The 7,270-nt window shown below is 43.6% G+C and overlaps 1 long non-coding RNA gene across 1 annotated transcript; it reads left to right on the forward strand.

Annotated features, from left to right (window-relative positions):
* Positions 1-209: 209 nt before the first annotated feature.
* On the forward strand, positions 210-2,447 carry LOC146399605 (uncharacterized). Its single transcript, XR_014818146.1, has 2 exons — positions 210-1,239; positions 1,338-2,447. It is a non-coding gene; the product is annotated as an uncharacterized LOC146399605 (long non-coding RNA).
* The last annotated feature ends 4,823 nt before the right edge of the window (positions 2,448-7,270 follow it).

Genomic DNA, 7,270 nt, shown 5'->3' on the forward strand with positions numbered 1-7,270 from the left:
ACTGTGGCGTCCCCCGAAGACGCAGGAGCCAATCGCTGAGGAGAAGGAGACGCGCAGGCGCGGACTGGGCCGGCGTCCACGCGGCGCTCGCCTCTCCCCGCTGCGCATGCGCGATGCCACAGCGCTCCCTGGGATTGGACGGCGGACTCTGGCGGGCGCGGCAGCTGGGCGGGGCGGGGAGTCTCTGGTGCCGACGCGTCGCCGGATGCGGAAGGCGCGCAAGGGGAGACGCGGCGGCGCCGCCATAATGGGCCTGCACCTGCTTTGGGGCTCGTTGGCTGCACGTGTCTTTACTTCATTGATTCTCCTGGGATAGGTAATGCAGCAACGCTTTAGTCTTGCCCAAAGACGATGTTTACAAAGTCACGCCCTTATTGCAGTGTCAAAAGCGTTGATCCGCGTACGTCGTTTACGTGATGGTTCCCTAGGAAAACACGTCTAGAGGTGTGACCTCCAGGGCAGAGTTAAGGGACCACGAACCGTGGTGACTCTAGCAATGAGAGCTCTTAGGAGCCACGGACTTAACTGCGAGCCAGGCACTGGGCCGCATAATGAGCAGAATGGTTTATTCCTTCAGTAGCACCTTTAACTCTTCACTGGGGCCGGATGCTGAATTCGGCAGGAAGGCAAGTCAGGAGTAAGCCAGACAAGGACCCTGCACACGTGGGGATTATTCCAGAGGTGGATGATAATCAGTAACAAGTAAACCACCCCCACCAACTTAACGACAGCGGAATTTAACTTAATAATGCTGTGAAAACAAGCCAGAAATGCTGGAGGCTGGAGGCCAGGGCAAAGGAGGTGCAGCTACAAGGTCTCCCTGAACAAGGGACGTTTGAGGTCAAGTCTCCACGATAAAAACGGACCAAACCAGTTCTCAAAGTTGTGGTGGAAGAGCTTTCCAAGCAGAAGACAAAGCAAGTGGAAAGCCCCTAGAAGTAAAGTTGTGTTCACAAACTGGAAGGTTGGCTGTTAAAGCAGAGACTGAGGTATCGTAAATATTTTGCAAAGTACACAAAACCAGTAAGCACAACTCCCTGGTTTATCACAAAGCAAATATTCATGAAATCACTGCCATGGCAAGAAAGAGAACACTACCAAAACCCCAGAAGCTGCTTCTTGTGCCGCCTCTGGGTAGATACCCACTGCCCTTCCCTACCATCAACCTTAACCACTCACCAGGAGTTCCCTTGTGGTGCAGTGGGTTAAGGATCCCGCATTGCCGCTGCTGTGGCGCAGGTAGGATTCCTGGTTTGGGAACTTCCACATATCTTGGGTGTGGCCGAAAGTTTAACCACTATTCTAACTTGCAGGATAATTTCTTCCTTTCCTAACAGGTTTGCTGCCTAAATACACATCCTCAAATTTGCCATTTCCTTTTGCTTGTGGCTTGAACTTTATATAAATGGAATAATTTTACGCCTGGTTTCTTTGGAGTAACATTGTGAGACTCATGTTTTTGTGTGCATTATTCTTTCATTTTCATTGCTATGTGTGTAGCTGTGGATGTAGCACATTTTCAAAAATCCATTTTACTCTTGATAGACATTTGCGTTGTTTCCAGTTCTTGCCTACTGGGAATAACACTGCTTGAATGTTCTTATTCATGTCTCCTGGTTTACGTGGGCGTCAGGTATGTTGGGTGTGTGACATACTAGACATGATAATTTGGATTTTTGCTTCAGCAAATATTTACTCCCTTTGGTCTTCCGCTGTTGGCCAAATTTACTTTTCTACCCCATGGATATTGTTCTTGGTCATATGAGTTCTTTTGGCTGATAGAATACTAGCAAACATGATATATGCAGAGTTTTAAGTGTGCTTGTGTAGTTTGATTTGGCTCTTGAGTGCAGAGATGCCCATGAGGAGAACATGGTCTCATGTAGCTGTTGCCCCATCAATCTGGTCCCTCAGAACAAACATATATGGAGTAGATGGGAATCCAACCTTCAGGCCAAACCCGTGGTAGATCAGCAGCAGCTTAGACATACTGAAGACTGGTGAGCATGAGAATTAATGCTGTTGTCCTAAGCCACTGAGTTTGGAGTGGTTTATGGTACAGCATTTCTGTGGCAATAAAGAAGGCATATATTCAATTTTAATAGATAAAGTCAAACTTTTTGCAAATAGCTTTTACAAAGTTACATTTCCACAAGAAGTGTGTGAGAATTATAGCTTTACATCTTGGCCAACATTTTGTAACTTTAGCTACTCTGAAGGGTGTGTTATGGTTTGAATTTGCTTTGCCTCCAACTTTGTTCTTTTTCCAATATTTGAATAGTTTTGGCTATTCTAAGTTATTTGTATTTCTGCATAAATAATAGAATCAGATTCTTTTCTATCTAAAGAACAACCCCCCCACGCTGCTAGAATTTTGCTTGAGATTGTGTTTAATTACATGGATCAGTTTGGAGAGTATTAATATCTTAATATTCCAGTTTTGAATTCATGAACGTGAGCTCTCTATTTAGTTCTTTCAGATTTTCTCTAAGCAACATCTATATTTTTCAGTGTATAAATCTTATGCAGATTTTTTAAGTTTTTTTTTTTTTTTTGGCCATACTGAGGCATATGGAAGTTCCCAGGCCAGGGATTGAATCCAAGCCACATCTGTGACCTATGCCACAGGTGAGGCAATGCCAGATCTAAAAAACAGAAGCGGGGGGGTGGGGGAACACTTCGCTATTCATTTTATGAGGCCAATGTTATACTGTTACAAAAAAAGAGAGAAAACTATCACAAGAAAGGGAAACTGTAGACCAATATCTCTTAAGAACATGTATGCAAAAATTCTCAACAAAATACTACCAAACTAGATGCAGCAATACATAAAAAGAATTAGTTCCCTGGTGGCCTGGCAGTTAAGGATCTGGTGTTGTCACTGCTGTGGCTCAGGTCAAGTTCCCTGGCCAAGGAACTTCTGAATGCCATAGTGATGGCATAGCCAAAAAAAAAAAAAAAAAATTATACAGCATGGATGAGTGAGATTTATCCCAGAAATACAAGGTTGAAGTAATATTTAAAAATCAATTAGTATAATAAATCATATCAGTAGAACAAAAACCAAAAGTCACATCATTCTTTCAATAGATACATAAAAAGCATTTCACAAAATCCAATACCCTGATTGGAAAAAAAAAAAAAACCACTCAACAAACTAGCAACAGAGGGGATCTTCCTCAACTTGATAGGGGTTTTTAATAAAAGATTCTAACTTTATTTATTTATTTATTTATTTATTTATTTATTTATTTTTTAGGGCTGCTCCCCTGGCATATGGAGGTTCCCAGGCTAGGGGTCCAATCGGAGCTGCAGTTGCCAGCCTACTCCACAGCCAGAGCAACGCAGAATCCAGGCTGCCTCTGCAACCTACACCACAGCTCATGGCAACACTGGATCATTAACCCACTGAGCCAGGACAGGGATTGAACCTGCATCTTCATGGATACTAGTCAGATTTGTTTCTGCCGAGGCACAGTGGGAACTCCAGGGGACTGATTTTAAAAGATGAACTTAATCTATCCGACAACAGTTACACTATGAAACTACTAAACTGTCATCCCAAGAAATTAAAAATGACTTATTAATTGTACTTGTTTTACCTTTTGTACTAAAAAGAATGATTTTATTTTTCTTCAGAACTATAGAAACTTCCAAGAAAAAATATCTTCCCTCCTCCTGCCCCTACCTTTTTTTTTTTTCTTCCCAAGTTGATATCTAGGAGGCAGATTCTCAAATTGTTTGCAAGGATGGAATTTTTGTTCTTGAGCGCTTGTGGTTTTTTTTTTTTTTTTGTCTTTTTGCCATTTCTTGGGCCGCTCCTGTGGCATATGGAGGTTCCCAGGCCAGGGGTCGAATCGGAGCTGTAGCTGCCAGCCTACGCCAGAGCCACAGCAACGCGGGATCTGAGCCGCATCTGCAACCTACACCACAGCTCACGGCAACACCAGATCCTTAACCCACTGAGCAAGGCCAGGGATCGAACCCACAACCTCATGGTTCCTAGTCGGATTCGTTAACCACTGCACCACGACAGAAACTCCAGCTCTCGTTTTTATAATGCTTGTGAAATGCATCCTCTGACCGGATGTGCCTTTTCATCAGAACAGTGGTTAATCTGACCAAATCCATTTTCCATTTCCCCTTGATAGGGCTGTGACTTGAAAGCAGAGTAAAAAAGTGACACACAGGTAAATGTAAGTATATAAAATACAAATAAACACAATACACATAATGTTAACATGACTATACCTACATACAAGCGTACAAGAGTTCCATCCTGTCTCAGCGAAAATGAACCCAACTAGTATCCTTGAGGATGTGGGTTCGATCCCTGGCCTTGCTCAATGGGATAAGGATCTAGTGTTGCTGTGAGCTTTGGTGAAGGTTGTAGACATGGCTCGGATCCTGCGTTGCTATGACCGTGGCCGTGGGGTAGGCCAGCTGCTATAGCTCTGATGAGACACCTAGCCTGGGAACTTCTATATGTGGCAGGTGCCACACTACAAAACAAAACAAAAAATGTACATGTGTGCTTGTGTGTAAACTGACATTTGTGTCATTCATACTTCAAGACTGTTGAAAACAGCAACACTAAAAAATCGCAACAGGGCAACAACAGTGAACACGAGGTTTTGCTTGCAGGAAAAAAAAAAAGAGCAACTATTCTTTCTTTGATCACTTTCGTTTGGAAATGTATGACTTTGAAGAAAGTTGCTTAAAATTACTCATGATTCCGTTTTCCTAATTAGAGTCCAAATTCTTCTGCATGGTTTCTCAGGCTTTCTGGGAGCTGACACTGCTCACTTTTCCATTTCATAATAACAGCCGTCTTTGCAACCCCAATCCCAATCCCACCTTCCGTGGCACTCTGTGCTCTAACCACACTGCTTTTTTATGTGGCCAAAAGTCCACATACCTCATCCCTGCCAGACCTGTGCTCTGCCTGATGTCTCGTCTTCTAACGAATGTGTATTCAGGTCTCAGTCTAGGAAGCCTGTCCTGACTCCCCAAGCTGGGTCCATGTTCCTATGTAAATTACCTCCCTTTTTTCCCCGCTCCTCAGAGACAAAAACTTCCGTTTTTTGTGCTATTTTGCTACATGCTTCTAAAAACACGTGGGGTTTTTTGGGTTTGGTTTTTGCCACTCTTGATCTCTCAGTTCGGGGTAGGATCGTCCTAATATGGGTGGTGAGGACTGAGCTCTTTTAGACAATAGCCTGCAGATAGACGTTGGCCTCCTTCCACGTTCCCAATAGAGCAGTATCATCATTTTTATCATGTCCACGGCTAAGCCATAAACACAATATTGTACAGCTTTTTATATTCCTTGGAGTTAATATTTGCCTTCTTTTTCTCTCTCAAAAATATATCCCCCAATTCTCCAACAACACATATGCACACACAGAGCTGTATTCAGAGAGTGAGGAATAGAGGTATGTGCATATAAAAATGGGGGAGAAAAAAAGTTAAATTATCTTTAATAAGAAGAAAACTAAGAATATCTCTGTGTTTGAAGAGTACTCGGTTGCCCAGCTTGTGAAACTTAGCTACGTTACAACCCTCCACCCCCAAATGCTGTAAGAAGAGTGTAAACACAGTGCTATGTGTTTAAAAAAATATAAAGAAAAAAGTTTCTGGGCAAATACAAAGGCATGAGGGATTAAATTTGGCTATAGGAACCAGGCAGCCTTCGTGGGAGAGGTGATCTAAGTTGGTCCCTCAAGGCTGAGTAGGATTCTGCAGGCAGAGGAAGCAGAAGGGCACAGACGCGTGAATGCTCAGCATTGCTGAGGATGGCAAGTCGTTTGTGAGACAGGCCTTTGGCGTATTGAGGACATGATGAGATCTGATCAGATCTGTATTTTAAAAAGATAATTCTGATGACCGATGAATGGTGGCCAAGGTTGGGGGAAGCAGGAGGGAGGCAGGGGCAGAAACCTCTTTAGGTCTTAGGATCACATTTTCCATTCTCGCCTATCCCCCATAGTGCCCAGTGTCAAATATTTCACACAGTGGAGGCTCAATGGGGAATTCCCGTTGTGGCTCAGCGGGTTACAAACTCCACTAGGATCCACGAAGATGCAGGTCCAGACTCTGGCCTTGCTCAGTGGATTAAGGATCTGGCTGTGCAGTGAGCTGTGGCATGGGTCGAAGATGTGGCTCAGATCTTGCATTGCTGTGGCTGGGTGTGGACCAGAAGATACAGCTCTGATTCAACTCCTAGCCTGGGAACTTCCATATGCCGCAGGTGCAGCCCTAAAAAGAAAAAGAAAAAAAAAAAAAAAGAGTGGGGGAAACTCAATAGATAAACATTACTGACTGACAGAAGTTTTTTTGTTATGTTGGAGTGGAGAAAGGAAAGAACAGGAGGAAAAAAGCAAACAGAGGAAAATCTCTCAGAGGAAACTGGACAAGAGGAGAGGAAGGAAACGGGGTTAGAGCTTGTTTTCTAGCTTCCGTTCCACCCACTCTGTGGAAAAACGCCCATTACTGGTCCAAAATTGATGTTTGTTTGTTTCCTCGAAATTTCCCCAATCATGTCCTATCATCAATCATCTCTTGAATTAACTGCTAGTTTTACTTCCTCGCTTGAATGTTAGACATCTTTGGTTTAGGTAGGAGGGCCATCCGGCATACCACCTGGTCCAATCCAGAGAAACATCTACGACAAAATAACTAGGTAATACAAAAAAGCAAATTATAACAACCGCAAAAATTATCTCAGTAGCAGAATACAACCTAGGTGTAATTATCTCTTAGTATTGAAATGAACGAGGACAAGCAAACAGGTAACCTTAAAGCAGTGGCTCTGAAACTCCAGGGAGGGTAAGGATTACTGGCGTCCAGCTGAGGGATAAGGCTGCTCTGGTCCCTCTTAAAGAAAGAACCTGCCATTTAAAAGCAAAGAGTATGGTTAGAGGACATCCCCAACGTCAGCTGATTCAGAGTTTGCTTTGGTTTTTAAGCCAAAGTCCTGCCTTTCTTGGGGTGGCAGCTGACCAATGACTGAACACCATAGGGTTACATGGGGCTTAACCATTTCCTGCCCAATGTGGGATTCCAAGCTTCCTGCTGGGTTGGGTCTGCACTGCAGTCTGGTTGCCCCTTCTGCCTGGTTCTGCTTCCTCTCTTTTTCTTTCACACGTATTACTCCCTGACATGGCTGCAACGAACTTGGGCAAGGTTGTACCTGAACTTCATAAGCTGCTTTGCAGAAGAAAAAAAAAAAAAGCTCCATTATTCAGTCACCCACTGGGACTCAAACACA

This window comes from Sus scrofa, chromosome 10, assembly GCF_054392235.1.
Source record: "Sus scrofa isolate SSC_HxYL_T2T_F1_AM1 chromosome 10, Sscrofa_HxYL_maternal_Yorkshire_Landrace_v2.0, whole genome shotgun sequence".
Taxonomy (NCBI): Eukaryota; Metazoa; Chordata; class Mammalia; order Artiodactyla; family Suidae; genus Sus; species Sus scrofa.